Consider the following 20,004-nt stretch of genomic DNA (forward strand, 5'->3'; position numbering starts at 1 on the left):
ACTGGGGGCAAAACCCGGACTGGATCCGCCCTCGGAATGGAATGGGGGTAAAACCTGGATCGGATCTGTCATGAGAATTGACTGGGCATAAAACTCGGACTGAATCCGCCCTCTAGAATGGACTGGCGTCCAGGTTAAAACCTGGCGTCCTGGTTAAAACTTGGACTGGATCCGTCCTGAGAATGGACTGGGGGTAAAACCTGGACCAGATCCGCCCTTGGAATGGACTGGGGGTAAAACCCGGACCGGATGCGCCCTCGGAACGGACTGGGGGTAAAACACAGACTGGATCCACCCTTGGAATGGACTGGGGGTAAAACCCAGACCGGATCCACCCTCAGAATGGACTGGGGGTAAAACACGGGCTGGATCCACCCTCGGAATGGACTGGGGGTAAAACCCGGATCGATTCCGCCCTCGGAATGGACTGGGGGTAAAACCCGTATCGATTCCGCCCTCGGAATGGACTGGGGGTATAACCCGGACTGAATCAGCCCTCGGAATTGACTGGGGGGTAAAACCCAGACCGGATCTGTCCTCGGAATAGACTGGGGGTCAAACCCGGATCTGATCCGCCCTCAGAAGTGACTGGGCATAAAATCCGGAACGGATCCGCCCGCAGAATTGACTGGCGTTAAAACCTGGAGGGGAGCCATCCGGGGAATTGACTGGGGGTAAAACCCAGACCAGATCTGTCCTCGGAATAGACTGGGGGTCAAACCCGGATCTGATCCGCCCTCAGAAGTGACTGGGCATAAAATCCGGAACGGATCCGCCCGCAGAATTGACTGGCGTTAAAACCTGGAGGGGATCCATCCGGGGAATTGACTGGGGGTAAAACCCAGACCGGATCCGCCCTCGGAATGGACTGGGGGTCAAACCTGGACTGGATCCGCCCTCAGAATGGACCGGGGGTATAAAAGCCGGACCGGATCCCTCCTGAGAATGGACTGGGGGTAAAACCCTGACCGGACCCGCCCTCAGAATGGACTGGTGGTCAAACCCGGACTGGATCCACCTTCAGAATGGACTGGGGGTAAAACCTGGCCCATTTAGCCAGGATCCTTCCCAGTATCACACAGGCTTATATACAGTAGGGATAGTATGGGAATTACATGGTTTAAAATATAAATATAGAAATTAATGGATCCAAGTAACTCTTTCCCATGTACCACTTGAGGTTGGCAGGTATGGTGTCATCGGTTTTTTTATGAAGCATTCTTGAAAGTAATTCTGTCTGCCCAGCACCTATTAACTAGCTAACACAGACCCTCTCTCTGGTGTCTTTCTGTCAACTTAATAATCCACGCAGTGAAGCAGCACTTAATTGTCTTCCCAGAAGAAAGAAGTAATCTTTTCACCTACTACAGCTAATAAAATTTGAAGTTTAACCAGACAGGTCTGTCAATGTTTAGAGATTTTTTTCCCTTCTGTATCCCCAAGTAGCTTGTAAGATGACAATCATGACAGTTTACCATGTTATTTAAGAACAGGCAATTCTAACATAGCTACAAAGGGAATGGAAAGAATCCCAGTTTAAGTAGTAACCATTAGGAGCAGGAGACTGCATATGCATATATTTGTATTTGTATTTCTGTGTGCACACACTCGAAGATACTACAAGTCTCTTGGGCAAGGAAACGTAAACAGCAGTGCAAATTCTAGTTTTACATGTGCGACTGCTTCCTAATGATTCTCCCTCACCTGGAAGAGTTTTGAGGGAAGCAGCTGGAAGCCATTTTATTAAACAGGCCTGGACAGAGCCAAGATCCCATTCAGAAAACTACTATGTTCTACATCTTGTGATTAACATGGTCTGAGCTTTGATTCTTTGCTTTCCTTCTGTGAAAAATGAAGAAAGGGAACTTTATGAAAGACATTGTTATAGACAGCTGTCAAGGAAAAAAAATTTATTCATTAATCTTCCTTTTTTTTTTTTTAAAGGTAAATTAAGTGTACTACTTTTCAGAGTGGATATGGCCAGACAGCCTTACTGGAAACAAAAGACACCACAGAGGATGGGAGTAACAGAGTTGCTCTCCGACTTCTGTCTGAAATACCACGTTAATGTGATTATTGCAGTAAACGTCTCTACAAAGGACAATCTAGAAACCTGCAGAACCCAGACCTCCCCCAGCCATAGGCAGCTGGCATTCTTACTTGACTGTAGACCCAAACTTCAGTTCGCAGCAATACTTCATTAAGGCAGAAGAGATTGATTACTACCTGATACAAGAGTAAAAATCTTGTTAAAACTAACAGCAATAAGCTAATGTTAAGTGAGGCCAAAGAAAAGACAAAAACACAGCCAAACACAAAACATCCTTTTGTGACTAAATGATGGAGGATAAAGTTTCTCCGTGACAGGATGTTTAAAAATAAAAGCAGATTTAAAGAAGTCAAATTCACACAACTGTAACACATTGTGCTAAAATGCACTGTGGTTTAAGAAAAGGAGTGCGCGCGCACGTGTTTTTTAGCAAAGAGCATGCGCTTAAGATAAAAAAAAAAACAACCCCAACGACTGTGCTTCATAGTCTCCAGCCTGAATCACAGGCCTCTCAGTCAAGCTACATACTGCAGAATGATGATCAGTAAGTTCCTAGACAATGACCTTTCAGAGAGGATGGCAATTCTTATGGAAGAGGAGGGAAACAATTCACTGGGGCTAGAAGAGCTGGGGGGTGGGCAGGCAGGAAGGAATCAGAGTGACCTCTCCGGCTTATCATTTTCCAGCTGCTAAGATCTGAAGCACCTATCTAGCAGCAAAATCAAAGGAAATGCTAAAAGAGAATGAAACCTCAGAGGATGCAAGAACTTGCCATTAAGGTATGTTCTTACTTTGTCAAAAGTCAACACCTTAAATAACAAAACTCCCCATCATTATCTAAGAAAATTGTCTTAATCCCCCTTCCACTCTTCATATATGCTTTTATTAGATTGACTACATTTACAGTACAGATAAATTTTAAGTTTACATAAGATTCTCAGTTGTTTCCCATTCAAACACCTACTATTTCTAGCAAATTATTATTTGTATAGCCTCTTGCATACCTACTTCACCTATACCAATAGTCGAAATTAGACCCACCCAGGATTCCACACTTTCAGTATTAGACTACAAGAAAGTATCTCCTGTGCTGGAGCACCAGACATACAAGTGTAAAGAAAGAACCTCAGACAACCACAGCTTTCATCTTTTCATGAAACAGTAAGACAGTGCTTTCAGCGAGTGAAGCTACTCTGATTTACATAGCCAGGAATATAATCACGTTTCTAGCCCTGTTTCTCACACATTCTACAAAAGGAAAAAAAAGAGGTATGCAAAGAGAATCAAAGGTGGACTCCACTTCAAGAAAAATAAAAAAATAAAAACCTAGGATGTTTGCAAGAGCCCCTTACAAACACTTATCCAGCTCAGTGCTAGCGGCATACTTTGAGAGAAATAATTTTTCAGGGCCACTCAGAAGGCCAGCTCAGCTATAATGAATCTCAGAACTAAAACTCATTAAAGCAGCAGCGATCACAGTTTCTTCTACAGCGATTCTTACAGATCTTGGTCCTGGAATCATTAATCAAGAACAATTCCCTTAAAGGTTTGCTTGAGTAATGGTTCAAAGATAATGACTAATTACAGTCCTCTTCAACTTGGATGCCAAAAGTGTATTGTTAAGTTGTGATAATACATGATTTTAGGGTGAGAATCAACTCAGATTATCTTTTAACATCAGAACATGGGCGTCTAGTCTAGGTTTATTATTTATGTATCTCCATAGACAAGAAAGATGAGTGTCTCCAGAGAGAAACTCACTCCATCCTAAAATAGGTCTTTTGTAGGGGATGTACTGCCCTGCGGAGCTGCTTGCCCTCTCCACTGACTAAAGAGCCTAGAGTAGTGGCTCAATTTTTCCATGAGCAAGATGATTGAGATGGAAGCCCCTTGTATCAGAGCGTTCAGTTTTTTTAAAAAAACAGCTGCTGTTGGACCTGACAGTGGCGGCTGCTTTCTCCAAACGTATTACAAAAGACGTCAAGAGGCATCTTCCCTTTAGATCATTTAGATCATTGAGAAAGCTAATTTCAAACATGGCTCCTTCCTGTGAAAAGTTCAAATAAATTTCAACAAAATCTAGTTATGGTGAGACTGAAAAACTACTACTAGGATAATTATTCATGTAGACTTTGTGCTTTAGGCGAAGGAAAAGTGAACGGAACAGGTACATAATCTTTGTGAAAATTATTGCTTCTGGTTTTAATTCTTAAATAAAAACTTACACCTATCAGGCAGGACCTTGGAAGAAAGTTGGGGGAATCGCTTTTGGTAGAGACAAATAAGTAGCAGGTAAAAAGTGTGGGATGATAGGGATACTCAAACCCTTCTCACCTCTGGTAACAGAGAACAATTACTCAAAACTTTTGAAGAATAAGTGAAATGCAGAAATAGATGGTACTGGTACAATGCCTGAATAATAATAGTTGTACCTGGCACTTCTATAGGCTATAGTGACTTTCATCAGAGAATTGCAAAACACTGAGTGTGTTTCTCTTTCTAGAATGGCAGGATCTTGGAAGGTATTGAGTGCTTGAAGCAATAGAAGTTGAGGGCGTACAGCACAATACAAGAGGTACTTAGCAGCTTGGAGAATCAAGTCTTTTAGCCTTATTACAACCTTATAAGCAAAATAACATAGTGAAGTAAACAGACTTTCAACAGCAAGAACACAGTATAAATGCAGAGACAGACAGCTAGTGAGAGATTCAAGGGGATGCGTTGAAATGGCATAGATCTGACGCTGACTTGAGTTTATTTTTCTTGTATCACTACTGCTGTCGGAACTAGACACACTGCATTGTCCTGAACTCCTCATTGCAAGAGCTCAAGAAATTGGCTATTTGGGACTCTCTGGTGAAACTCATGTGGTCTAATACAAAGAAATGTCTAAAGCCAGTTGAAGCATTGCCTTTTAAAAACCTGGTAACTCTGAGACTTGTAGGGCTGTAAACAAGAACGTTTTGTCAACGTGAAACAGCATCTCGATGGTCAGATTCTCCAGCTGTGTAACTGGAGAAGTCAAAGTCCTGTTACTTTGATTTTATTTATTTTTTAAGTGCTGAACAATTAGTTCATGTGACCTAGTGATAGCTACTTAACTCTGTACATTTACAGAATTAACAAGAATCCAAATCATTTTTCTGTAATTATCTAATTCACTTGGTCTCCTTCCAATATCACTGCCATAAACCAGACATGCAACAGTTTTCACAGACTTGTGAAAAATGCAACCATCTCAGGCTATTTTACATTCACGCCTAGACTCCATTAAACCTAAATCAAAAATGAAAGGTACATGGTAGCCAGAAGTAATAGAAAGCCAGTCCTCAGGGGAAAGAAATCACAACAGTGCTGGAGCCACACAGGAAAATTAATTTAAAACAGCACAGAGAAAGAGAGCAAGGGAAAGAAGATATCACATGGTATGAACCCTGTATCTGCTCTTAGTCTCCCATCTGGGTCAGCCCTGTACGCCTCCATTAATGTTACGACATCTGTGGCTGTATTCCCTCCCTCCTATTCAGCCCCACTGCCTAGGGACCACATGGTCTTGTTCTCCAGTGGCTGGTGTCCTCTCCTGCTCTTTGCCACCTGTCTTCCTCTTCTGTATTTAAAGCATTATATAATAAAACCATACGATGAAGAGGAGTTAAATGCCTGGCTTGGTTCACCCTCATAAAAGTTATTTCTGTTACAAGGCTTTCTCCCTTCCTCCCCAGATCCTGGCAAATCCAAAATTACTTGAAATTTTCCATTGTGACTCTGCATGAGCAAATGGTAGTTTCTCAACAGGGAACCAGAAAGAAGTGAAAGAGTTTTTTAGGTAAAGGCATTAGTTGCAGTGCAGTGCCTGTGAAAAACAGCAGCAAATGCGCTGCAGTCAGCAGTGTCACGCCACCAGCTAGCACAGCGAGCGCGGCCAGGCTGCAGGCCGCTGCGGATGACCACGGAGCAGAAACAAAGCAGGATCAGGAGCAGATAATGCTGCGGAGGGCCAGGGTGCAGGGCAAGGCTCACAGCTTCTCTAACCCATGTTGCTCCGTATTTGGTTTCACAGTTCCAGGGACCCACAGAGTAACACAAATGCAGGTTCAGCAAAGGGTAGAACTGAGATCTTACCTTTTAGTCATTATTTACTCCTTATTTAGTCATTTTAGTCACTATTCTTCCTTCTGTCAAATTTAAATAAAAGAGGCATTTTTGTCTCAGTAGTGTGGCAGCACTGGCAACCGCTGAATGTTTGTAGGGATCTGGCGGCAGCAGCACGAGCGTCCCTACCCCTCCTTGTCTATGTCCCTCCCTCCAGTCGCAGTCCAATGTTAACGTCTCTGCCAGAAGAGCCTTCAACAGCTTTTGCCACCTGCAACAAGAATCCTCCTCTGTGAAGCAAACTGACGCCATGAACTCATTTCACACAGGCCAGTGAAGCCAGCACATACAAATGACGCTATGGCAAATCGGGCAGCATTCATTCAAGTGACCTAAAGGTTAAAGTCTCTGTATGCTATTACGTCTCCTGAAGTCAAAGCATCCCCCTTGTTAGGAGCTCAGCTGTATATAGACCCGAAACACGGAATTTTCTATTCAACAGAAATAGTTCAACACTACTTAAGTGGAAATTGCACATTGTTTCTGAAAACAGGACATTTTTATATATATATATCTCGGGGGAAAAAAAACAGGATGCCCTAGCCAAGATTCAAAAATATTACCCTTTAGCAAGGAAATAAATAGATTAGGTTTACTCTGAAAAGAAACAGTGTATCAGGGTATGCTTGATGTGACCAAAGTGCTACATACCTGCAGCTCCCTTTTACCAAGGAGCTGAGGTGCATGGCACACCATGCAGCATCCCTTTAGCATCCCTCCAGAAGTTGTTCAGCTCCTGAGTTAGAAAAGAGCAGTTTTACTTCAGAACTCGTACAAACATCAAAGGTAACTCAGCTGAATTAAATACAGCTCTACCAGGATAAAATTAGTATGCAAAACATACAGGCTGAATCAACCAGGTATGTCTATGCATAACTTTACTTGCAATTCTCAAATATTAAAAAGACATCGCTAAAGAAGCCACCCAAACAAAGCTGTTTAAAACCCATTCTTGGTTTTAAAAAGTATACGAGCAGTGAGCTTTCCAAACAGACCAGAAATACTTCACAGCTAGAACTATAAGAAACATTCACATGGAAACCTGAAGCAACAATTTTTTTTTATCCTGTTCAGAGTCTTAAAATGTGCTTATCAGTGCAGAATCTGCCAGAAAGAAGTTTCCTGACTTTCCCTTTCAGTACAAACTTGTGACTCTTGAACCTTAGTAGGCTGACTACAGTTTACAAAAGCTGTTTGTGAGAAGACACCAAACTAGAGTGTATTTGCGTGGGTTAATCAAAACCATAACTCAGTGCAACATGCCTCACTGCACAGACTCTTGAAATGTTACCTCTTTTGAATTCACACTTCCAGTTAAAAACTTGAAAAACATTCTCTGATTCTCTTTTATTCTAATATCTTAATTCAAATGTGAAATTTAGTGAAACAATCCTAACCAAAACACTTTGGTCAGTTTTTCCAGTTCTGCGCTACAATCTGCTTTCATTCCTACGATGGGGTGTCTGTAACCTGACTACAATAAAAGCAGTATCTGGGTCTAGCAAAGACAAAATGCTCTGTGCAAGTATGGGAGGGCCCCCCACATGAGGGCATCAGCCTTGTTTCCTCACACAAAATTTCGTTTAAAAAAAAAAAGACACGGAAAAAATTCATAGCATTTTGCCAAGTACTTCCATTCCTATATAGGTCTGAGAAAACAAATACATTGTAAATAGAGTTATGCCCTATCTCCCTGAGGAACAAAGTAATAAATCAAATTAGAAAATAAAACTGGAAAGTCTTGTTACTATCTGGCTTTTTAAAGAACACTACTGTTGGCATCCAGGACTTCCCAGTCATGTGGTACCACGAAATGGCACGCAAACTTCAAGACTCCAGAGGAGCTGAGTAGCCAAAGCTACCTTGCTCTGTTATTTTCTTTAATGAACAACATTATCAAAGCCAGAAAAATATGACAGCAGCTGACAGTGTGGGTGGTGACAGAAAAATATGAAGAGACGTATTCTAAGGGTTTTTTCTTTTCATTTTCCTCCAATGTCCCATAAAACACATCCATATACTGCATTTATTTAAAGGCTTGTGATCAAAATTAGTCAACATGGTAGCTCGCAACAACCTAACCAGGATATTTATAGAGAGTGGTTCCCTGAAGAGACCAGAAACGTGTCCTAGTGCCTTTGCTTTATTGTTAGGCTGCAAAAGTTCTGAGCAGCGTTTAATCAAAGCCAATTAGGATAATACAGCTTACTGCCCAGTGCCTCGGTGGCTGCATGACCAACACAGAGTGGGAAAATGAAGAGACAGAACAAGTACAACAGTGAAAGGAGGTGAGTCATGCAGTTCTGCAGGCTGTCACTGAGGCCCCCTGACCTGCGGCGGCACGGCGGTGGGCACTGTGAATTCACTGCTTGCTGCAGTGCACTCCATGACGCTGTAACGGTGCAACAACAGTAATAAAGCATCGTGTAATATAACAGCCGTGCAGGTGCTCACGCTGCCATCCCCACCGAATACTAACCCCGTGCTGGCACTGAACTGGTCCACAGTGCAAGCCCCTTTCCAGGTTCTCTTCTACACAGATTTCAGCTCTTTACCCATCTCTAGAATCTTTGTGCCTCCACCTACTGTAGCCCAGGAGTTCACAACTGATGGTGCAATGCCCAGAAGTGAGGTCTCTAGTCTTGCCAATAACACAGGGGGAGGTGTTCCTCATAACCAATACCTTAACTGTTTTCTCTGAAAGACGTTTCAGGTACATACAAGAGAACTAGGAAACGCCTGTGCAGCCTCAGTTATGCCTTCTCATGAATAGGTACTGTGACACGTAGTTAAAATTTACCCATGAGGCGATCACACGCTCTTGTGCCCTACAAGTCCCCTGCCTCACTCCTTGAGATCCAGCCCCAAAGGACAACGAAGAATAGATGTTATGTTGACAAATGCAGCTATTCCCACAACTGCTCATGTGTGGACATGGTAGTGCATAAACATACACACACAACAGCGCTTCTGAACCACAGTCAGAAAAGCTGAGCCTTAGCAAGATTTATTCCATCTTTAAAGTCAGGGATTCATTATTTTTTAGTATCACTAACTTCAATAATTCATGAAATACTTATCAAAATTTGATATGCCCTTCATGAATCTCTTAATTTAATACTTTTTTTTTTTCCTTATAAAGATGGGCAATAAATACATGCTCCTTTGGAAGAATCTGGTGCTGTGTACACCAAACACAAGGATATTACAGCTGTTTCAGGATTAAGGTCTACAAGTGGTAGGAGGTAACACGCAGGCAGAGCAGGCATTCTAAACCGGAAAACTTTGTCCTCGTGCATTTGGCTATGTGCAGGCAACACTCAGGTTCAGTTATCATCACCGCTTACAGAGGAAGCTTCCTAGAGTTATGGAAAGTCATCACTTCCTAACAGAAACATGAAATGGCAGCAGAGAGTTGCCAGCAAGGCTCTTGCCTACCAGCTATCACATGTGAGCAACTTCCACTTCTCAAGAGGAGAATCCAGTTTGCTCCTTCCTGTCCACCCGCATGTTCGACAAAGGCAGCCTGCATCTGCAGTACTTGTGCTTTGAACGGTCTCTTTCAAACTGTACTATCTGTGTTGCAACTTGACTCATGTGAGAACGACCGCTAAAATGTTGTCACATCACTTCCGCTTAAGTTTGATTCCTAGAACTTTTGCACAGTATAAAATGATCTCGGAATGAAAGATTGCATTTGCCATCTTATTTTTGACAACACGAAACATTTCAATTGCATTCACACACAAAAAAAATACCTGTGATAACTATAGCAGTTCCTTGCTTGGAAAAGTAATATTAGAAAGAAAACACTCAGAACATTTATCCCTTTCAGCTCAGCAGCTACATTTTCACCATGTAATCTACCCACATCACATGCACCACCATCAAATGGACAGCCGGTGGCCCACAAACCTATAAATAAGAATAACTCTTTCAGAACGCTTATTTAGAAACTATGAAACAACATGATTATAGGCAACATCGCATTTCTTATGCTAAAGATTGCTTTTTGAAAGCTGTACCAGCTTACATAGCCAAGGACAAAGCCAGAATCTGATAGAACTCTGCAGCTAGATCTAATATCTTTAACACTCCATTCTATTTTGAACTTTGCTTTTCTTCTTCAAATTGTCCTCTGTTTATAAACAAGATCTAAATCCCTCCTGGGGTTAATCAATAAGCACAAAATACAAACCCAAAGAAGAGAAAGCACCTCCAAAGCTGATATTCGCTCAAAACCTGGAGCAGTTGCCATGGAAATCATACCCTTTTGATCCATAAATAGCATTGAAGTAACATGAATATTTGAACCAGGTCCAGTTAGTTTGAAATCAGAAAATAAGAGGAAATGAAAATGACACAAGGAAAAAGAAGTGACAAAAATCTCCCCAAAAGTTACATTTGCCTCTCCTTTTCAAACTTTCTTCCTAAGTCTGTGTTTTACTAAAAACTTCATTTTAATCTTTATTTAATGAAAATTTGAACTGCTGAAGAAGCAGAAGATTTAAACAGAAAGATTAAATTGAGAGCAGCATTGTTAAATACTGCATAAAATAACTATACTAGCTGTGTGAGCGCTGTGTAGTTATTAGTTGTACATAGTCAAGAAAACATCATTGTACCTGAACATGTCTGCATCTAAACTTGTGAATACATAATTTGACTCAGAAGGATTACTCATCCAAGCACTCAAGAATCTTTGCCATAAAGTGATGGTTACGTCAAACTGTACCCTTGCAGACCTAGGCATCATGGAAAAAGTCTCACCATACAACTGTATCCACTACGCGCAACACCATTAATATAGATTTTCCTATACATGGTCTTGAAACACTTCCCCCCATCCTATTTTGCACTTTCACTGACTTAAGACAATGATCCAGTTTAATAATTGGCTCCATATTTTTTTTTAATAACAACCGAGAAAAGACAGTTTAAGTGTACCAGTGCTATATCCTGTGAGGCTACCCTTCCCCCGAGCAGCTGTAGAACATTCCTCTACAGCCCTAAGGCATAGCAATGCTGGTCTATGCCTCAGGGGGGTGGTGGGAAGCACTGTAGCAGCCCTTGTGCCTTCCTCTGTGCTTTGTCTCATCCTTACCAAGAGGCAGGAACCACTACACTACACTTGCAAACTCGGAGGACTGACTAAAAGTTTAGCTCTGTTCTAGGCTCAGTTCTCCATGGCTTTTACAGCTAAAGCAAGACCAGGAGACCTAGACTTCCCCTTCATTATAACTCTCATTACTTACAGTTTTCCTTCAAAACCAGAAACGACTGAGCTTCGATTTCCTGTCTGCAGAGAGTAGTCTACGCTGGAGATGACTCCAAAGAGGCAAATTTATATGGTGTTGGATTATTTGGAAATACACAAACTTATCTTGCCTTCCTCTTTCACCTCCCTGCACCACAGCTTCTTGCACAGAAAGAGACTGAGGACAGCTTCAGAGCTTCCTGGGCACACTCTTGGAGATCACACTGCAGAATAGCTACAGCAGCTTCTCCGCCAAGCAAAGTCTGGAGGCAGGATTTATTTTCTCTACTTCAAAATGGTACTTAGAAAAATCCTGTTCTGTGAGCTGCTTCATCCTGCAATCTCCCAAGCTTTCTCAGACAGCTTTTGGAAAACAACTTAGGGAATGAGAAAGTGATCCTTCCTTCACTGAATCAGCAATAGTATCAGAGACATCGTTCATTTTCTGGAGGAAACTGCTGCTTACCAGTCCTTATTTTATCTTGCAAAACAGTGCTTCATTGGGATGAAATAAGATCAGTAATTGCTGCCTTACAGCACAACCTACCAGAGCAGGAAGGGGGTTGTGAAAGCAAGTATTTTTCAGTGCTGTACTGGAAAAGATCTCTAAAAGAGCCCTTACTTCCAGTTTCATTATTTTTTTCCTTAAAGATACTGCTTTCAGCGCCCAATGGCTATGGTGATGAACACGTTCAAAACAAACCAGGAAACTAAAAACGTGTGTTGAAATATAAGTTCAAACTGCTAAACTGACGAATCAGAGGGGTAAAACAAGCAAGGAAACAAACCGAAAACCCACACTAATTGGTCACCTACACAATGACCCCACAAAAATATTATAAAACAGGAATTTATAAATATCAGCATGAATTAAATTGAGGAAAAATCTGAAACAAACCTGAGAGTTCTACTGAAATGCAATGTAACTATTGTATTGATGTTGTTGTAATGCAATGGTCAAGTTGCTTAAAACCTACTGGACTTCATGAAACATTTTAAGTAGCATTTTTCAGGAGGAAAAAGTCAGTTTTCCAAGATAGATTTGTCATAAAATACTGACTGGTTCTATAACAATTGTTTCACAATATCATTTACTGTTCCTCTTATATCTAAGATCAGTACAACTAGAAAACTTCCTTACTGTTACCCCTAAACAATGACATATGTAGAAGTAAAGACGACATCATACTTACGTTATGGCACATTTGCATTACGGAACAGTTCAGATGCTCCAGTGGAGGCCTGAGTATTTTAGACACTATGAAATATTTATGAAGATGTATTCCTTTGTTGTAAAGTAGTCCTGGGCAAGACCTGAAGAAGGAACAAAAACTAATCATCTATACACTCTGCTTTCCTATTTGTATACCTTTGGAAACTTCCTTTCAGGCAGTCAAAATTCAACAGCACTTTCTGCTTCTTGAGCCATCAACAGCTACCCAACAGCCTTTCGAGGCAGTACAGACAGGGCAAGGTTGGACACGATGGAGATGACAATAGGTACTGGGCTTATGGCTCAGACAGGAGAGCCCCACGTACAGACTGACTCACAGGCTCCCTGCAGAAGAAAGGAAAGGGGAGGCAGGCAGCCACGCTCTACAAGGAACCATCAGTGTGCCACAGACTGAAGAGTTATCCGATAGCAAAGAGCAATACCAGTGATTGACGACTATATTCTCTATATATGGACTTCCTATGTTATAAGGCAGCTGAGATACATAGAATTATTTAGGTTAGAAAAGAACTTTAGGACCATTAAGTCCAACAGTTAACCCAGCACTGCCAAGCCCACCACCAAACCATGTCCCCGAGCACCACAGCTACACATCTTTTAAATACCTCCAGGGACTCCACCATTTCCCTGGGCAGCCTGTTCCAGTGCCTGACAACCCTTTCAGTGAAGAAATTTTTCCCAATATCCAACCCAAACCTCCTCTGATGCAACTAGGTGCCGTGATACATGTACATGATTTGCAGTCACTGCTTTGGAGCAAAGATCTTCCAAAGGACTTCTTTGAAAATGCAGTTAAGACTTCTGCTTATGTTAAAATTGTATTGGAGATCAGGAAGGAAAAGAAGGAAGAAAAAAAGACAAGGTTCATACAAAATATAGTTCCAGGATTACTCAAAGAAACATCCGAGTACAAATTTAGTGGGCTCAAGGACCAGAATTATTGCTTATGTCCACCAGAGGATGAGATCCAGCAACTCAGAAATAGCTGGACAGTGACTAAAGATGCAGTACATTTAAAACAAGCAGATGCTTTTCCCACTAAAGTTGTCAGAACTTTTCTAAAAGTTCTGAAACCCTGTGTCCCCAGATCAATAAAGACATACATACTTGGGTCACAATCCTGCAATCTAATATATGTAAGCGCATACATAGGGGAACACATTTTGTGTACAACTATTTGCACATCAAGATCCTTATTTTCCATTTTCATGCCTATCCTGCATGACTTTCACTTTCAGAACTTACGTACTAGTATTTCAGGATGTTAAGTATGTCTTTTTTGTCTGGAAGGCACTATGTGCAACTATGTTGTAAATAAAGCCTGTTTGGTGCCTTAGTGACAGCCCCCTGTTGGCTTTTTGTATTTGGACACTTCTTTTCAAAAAGAAATGCAGAAATAAAATATTTTCAATGGTATAAGCCTCACAGCGTTCCTTGAGGCATGTGTTATCTTACTGCTACATATTCCTTGGCATATGCTTTTTTTTTTAATAAAAAGCTCCTGAACAAACACTGTATCTTTTGTTGAACAGAGGAAACCCAAATTATTCCCATTCCATTTATGCCGTGCAACTATTATGTAGAAAATTAGACTACAGCTTGCTTTCTAAAGAGAGGTAGGCCCAAAAGCAGATCTTTAAGCAAGCTAATTTGTTGTGCTAAGGAACATTAGAGGTGGGTGTAAATTAGTCAGAAAATGATCACAGATGGTAAGGAAGTGCACCTTATAAGAACTCATACACTATAACCAGAAAATTATGCATAAGAGTATATATGAGGCATAACTAGAGAAAAGAAAGTACAAATTAAAGGTGGCCTTGCTCTTTGTTTGAAGTTTTCCCAACTGCACCCGCAACTTTCCCCGAGCCCATGATCACAACACATGGCTGGAGGAGCCTTGGAGCAAAGCACTTAAGAGACACCGTTCAGCTGCCCTCCACAAACTCTCCCTCCTCCCAAACCTGGCGATCCTGGCACACTGCCACCCTTTGAGCCCTGACCACCTCTTCCTCTAACGGCCACACTAGGGGTGGGAGGCAGAGTTCTCACCGTCTCCAGTATGAGCTGCCACACAAGAAGGTTTTGGCCCATGAGAAATAATAACCTGAGAAAACTAGCCCATTTCGCATTTCTGGAGGAACTGAGAACTCCATTCATTCCCTCTAACAGGCAGCAGCCCCCTGGAACTTCTCCAGGCTAAGAGGGAGTTCCCTGAATTTCTTTTTGAATGCTTCCTTATAGAGCTGTTCACCACCTCCCTCTCTACACCCTTCAGGCATGGGTCACCACTATATCCTTCCTCTGATCTGTTTTACATAAAATCCTGATGCTATGTCTTCCTAGTAGCTATGAAATTCACCCACCCTTTCTACCTCAAATCACTGGCTCACAACTGCACTGTTAATTACTGACACCTCATTCTCTACAGGTTTCTGTGGAATTAGCTGTTATCTCCTGCTAGTCCAAAACATCCTCACAAAAAGCATCCTTTAGGCAACTAAATTTGCATTATTGTCTTTTCTCTTTTCTGTTCTAAAACTGTACTAAGATTTTACTCTTAGCGCCTCCCATACAATAGACCCCAAACATCATTGCTTGCAAGTTGTGTAGGGCAGCTGTTTTTAAAAGATCTTTTGAGACAGATACACATGTGATCTAAGTTGTTCCCAGGATGTTATCTGCAGTCCTGCTTTATTCTCACTTCACTTGGCTCTTACCCACTCAGTATTTTATCTCAGATCCTAAACGATAAACTCTCCAGGCAAAGCTGCTGCTCCCCTCTGCTTTACCAGGCGTCAGGCATCCCTTTACACAATACATAGGTAAGACTATGCAAACAGCATATACTTTGAAAGTACACAGGAAAAGGTGTTTGACAGCTGATATTTCACCATGTAAAGTCTGGGGCACAGTTTGTTACTGACAAGGTGAACAGGAATAGAATTGCAGCCCCAACAAGCAGTGCCAGGGGTGACAAACACAGCAGATCCCCTGGCTCGCTCCACAGGATCACAACAGAATAGGCAAGGCCAGCAGGTCCCTCAGGCCAGCCTTCTGCTCAAAGCACAACGCGGCTTGTATGGTCTTCCCAACAACCAAACGCATGCCTCGATGGCAGGAGAACCCCAACCACACCGTCTCCTGCAGAAGTAGACACATACAAACCTCTGCACAGTTCTGATGTCTTCTTTTATTCATTAATTTATAAAGACAGGGCCTATCTGAAAACATTCCAGGCCAAATTCTTTAATTTCTGTTCACTGCAAGCCTAATTGCTTTCAGTGTGAATTTCCTGTAATATTGATAATGAAATTACAGACTTTTCCCTTTGGAAAAAATCTGACATTTCCACTAAGATTATGAAAAGAAATTAAACCATCAGAAGTTTCAAACACGGCACCAGCATACCAAAGCAATAAATGCACACTGTGTGAACTGGCATCCCCTCCACCTCTCCAAAACTGTATTTAGATTGTGGCCCTAGAAAAATACAGTGTGAAAACAGCATTTTTCCAGAGAAAAGACTGAAGATACACACCTTTCAGTTATATGAAAGGGGGCATCCTCCTGATTTGCTATTAAGTGCACAATCCTATACAATTTTTTAAAATCTGATACAATATCTTCAGAATTACAAGTTTTGTTCTGTCAGAAATTACTCAACAGGACAACATCAGTTTGAAACAGCAGCATTTCTAAACAGATCTTTCAGTTCTATCATTCGGCTCTTTGGAGTACTGTTTAGCAATATAGAAGAGGAAAACTCTAAGTAGTCACAAATTTAAAAATCAGAATTAGCTCTCATAGTGAATGAATCCCATTCATAGAAGCATTTGTAGGAAGGGTCCAACCAAAAGGTCAGCTAGTCCAACCTCCCACTTTAAGCTATAGCTTAACCACCACTAAACCAGATCAGTCACAGGTTTACACAGCAAAATCTTGAAAACCTCCAAGTACAGAGACTCCAGAATGTCTGGGCAACCCCTTCTGGTGCTGTACTACCCTCATAGTAGATTTTTTTTTTCCCCCCTCCTCTAAAGTTCTGCCCAAACCTCTCAAACTACACTTTATGGGCATCACTCAACTCTGGTGAGATTGCATCTGGAGTACAGTTCCTGCTGGGTGGCCTAGTTCAAAAAAGAGGCTCAGAAGCTTGCTAAAGTACGTTGGAGGACCACCTCTGTGGTGGCAGCACTTGATCTAAAGGAAAGGTTGAGGGAGCTGAGCTTATTTAGTCTGGTTGAGAAGAGTATAAGGAACAATCCAAACGTTCCTCCAAGTTTTGATGGATAACGTCAAAGAGGGGGCCAAACTCTTCCAGGCAATATAACAAGGTCCAGAAATCTCTTGCAACCAGTATTTCTATGCTGCTACAACTCCAAGGAAAAAAATTGGCCTCCATATTAACTCCTGGGGCACTCTGCTCGTGATCGGCCACCAACCCTTCAAGCCTGGCGGTATAGCCAGTTTTCAGGTGACCATTTAGCCAGCCCATACTTCCCAAGTTTCCACATGAGAACACTGCAAAAAGGTGTCAAAGCCATACCAAGGTCAAACCATATTACAGCTTCACTGATCTCCCTTCATCTACATTACCGGGCCCTTTTCAATTAAAAAACAGTTAAGGTTAACAAACCAGAGCTTTCTTTTGATAAATCAATGCTGACTACTTCCAACTGCACGCTTGTTCTTTATGTGCTTGTAGCTGGCACTCCAAAGATGTTTAGCATGACCTTCCCAGGGACTAGAGTAAGTCTGACCAACCTTAGTTCCCCAGGTCCTCCCTCTAATATTAAAGATGGGTGTAATCTTAGCTGTTCTCCAGTTGTCAGGGGCCTCCCTTAATAACTGTGATTTTCCAGCCTTGCAAAATCACATGGGCAACCTCTTTCACCATCATTGAGTGAAGCCCATCTGGCCCATGGGTTTGAACACAGAAGAGGAGCAGGAGGGCACATGACCTCCAAAGTGGACATGCCTTATTAGACCCTGCTTTGGAACAGGCGTGGAGAAAGATTCTACTCTCTATAAATACCAGGGACATGAAGCTGATTTAACTCTCCTATTAGTGGTGTTTTCTGCTAATGCATAAACACACACGAGGAGAGTCTTATTGTTTTATTCTGAAATTAGGAAATTCTTCTGATTCCTTACAAGTCCCAACAGATGAATTAGTACATCATCTCTGCCATCACAAATGTGCCAGTGTGATCACAGCAAACGAATAATGTAAACAGGCATGATTTATTTCAAAACTGTGACCTTTCACACACGACATTTTTTTTAAAATTCCTTGTGCTTGATGAACTTTGCCTTATCATGCTTCATTATACAATAGTTACCTCGCTTTGCATTATGCAAATCCTAGAAAAACCCTAGAAAATCTTAAATAGGTCACTTGCATAATTTCCAAGTTATGTCATGGGAAAAAAATAAATCACACAGTTGCCTTTTTTTATTTTTAAATGTGCATGGAATGGTGAGAAGATTTGTTTACTGCTTCTGAGGGTTGCAGGAGAGCTTTTGTTAAAGTAAGATTTAAACTTGTTTAGGAAGTCCATTTTGATTTCTGAGCATTGTTACACGATTTATCATATTGGCAATAAACATCTGCAGCACACTCTATAACGGTTCCATGGGACTTTATAGTGGGATATGCTGAGAATACCTATGAAGAATACCACTAGGAAAAAGTCCCATTAGCTTAACAAGTTGCTAAGCTGAAACAGAAGCACTTTTTCTGTGTTGACATCGTTAATTTAATTTTTCAAAAAGCTAAGCAACTGCATCACATTTTCTTTAAACAAATGAAAATATCTAACAGCCAGCAAATTCAGATATTTGGATGCAGGTGTCTGCACATCACATATGTTACTCCTAGTACGGATGTTCAGGGGAAATACTTCAAGGCTTCAAAATGAAATTTAATACAAAAGATTGGGTGTGGGGTTTTTTAGTAAAAATAAAAAGTCAATAGCAAAATGACAACAGAGCTATCAGCATGTAGGCAATAACTCTGCTGCTGACTAAAATTGAAACAGGTCAAGAAAGACTAAAGAATAAGTGCAATGAATAAGCCTGACTCATATCTGGATAAAACGGAGTATTACTTAGCACGGCTGGGAATAGACTTTGATGTAAGACTACAAGAAGTGTGAGGAGAGGTTAAAGCTTTCTAAGTCACCCTGCAGTTAGTAGTAAGAGGGTGAAACGAGAGTCATCTACATGGGTTTCTACCCCACTGCAGAACAGGCACTACCAATTCACTATCTCCTTGAAAAGTCATACTTAAACCAATACAAACTCACATTCTTAATGATAAGGGAATCACAGATTTAAATTCTTCATCTTAATTTTTCAGTTAATTATAAAACAACACATCCCTTTGAGGCAAAACAAGAAAATCCACTTTCTCTAGAAGATCAAGCCAAGGAAAAGCAATGCTACTGCATAGCAAAACTCAAAGAGGGCATTATGATGCAACATCACCCTGCAACAGATAGGACACCTCCACTATTTTAAACTCCTGTGCAAAGCAACTGTATCAGGAGGGGATGCCTCTATTTCTTCCAGCCACCACCTAAACGCAGCACAATGCAATTACCATTTCACTACAAGACACCTTCCGGCACAGAATTTGGGAAGCCAACACCTCCCTAGCGTACAAACCCCTTCAGAGCCCAGCTCTAGCTTTTCTGCAGGTGTATTAGGTAAGAGCTGTGCACCTCTCCACTGCCTTTCTCTTATCTGTTTCTGGAGCACAGTAACTTAGTGTCACACCTTAAACTTGACTCTTCCAAAAGCACGGTCACATCCCAGCATGAGCTGGGGCCTATAGCCAATGCACCAGCCTCTTACTTGGAAGGTAAATTGAGGAAGAGCATTACTAACCAGTGGAATACCAAGTTTGATAGAAGTGGCATCTTTCAACTCTTACTATTTCTTAAGATTCACTATGTATCTTTAAATCCTGAAAATAGTAGACAACAAATCAATGATTATGTGTCACAGAGAATATATCAGAAAATGGTAAAAAATTGTGTCTCACCAAGCATGGCGAATACATGAGCCCAGAGCCTTGATCAAGACTAAGTTCATGTCTCGCTTTTTGCATAATGTCTTTACCTAGCAGCTTTCCAGAAGTGAAGATACCTTCAGTTTGTAGCACTTGGGAGATTTCAAGGTGTGCACATGCTGAACATAAATGATTTCTGCATCTTGAACTCTTTAATTGGCATAATGACAATAATACAGGTGTGTTTGCATGAGTAAGAAGTCACAACATTTCAGTCAATGTTCACATGCGTGCCC

This window comes from Phalacrocorax aristotelis, unplaced genomic scaffold (assembly GCF_949628215.1).
Source record: "Phalacrocorax aristotelis unplaced genomic scaffold, bGulAri2.1 scaffold_91, whole genome shotgun sequence".
Taxonomy (NCBI): domain Eukaryota; kingdom Metazoa; phylum Chordata; class Aves; order Suliformes; family Phalacrocoracidae; genus Phalacrocorax; species Phalacrocorax aristotelis.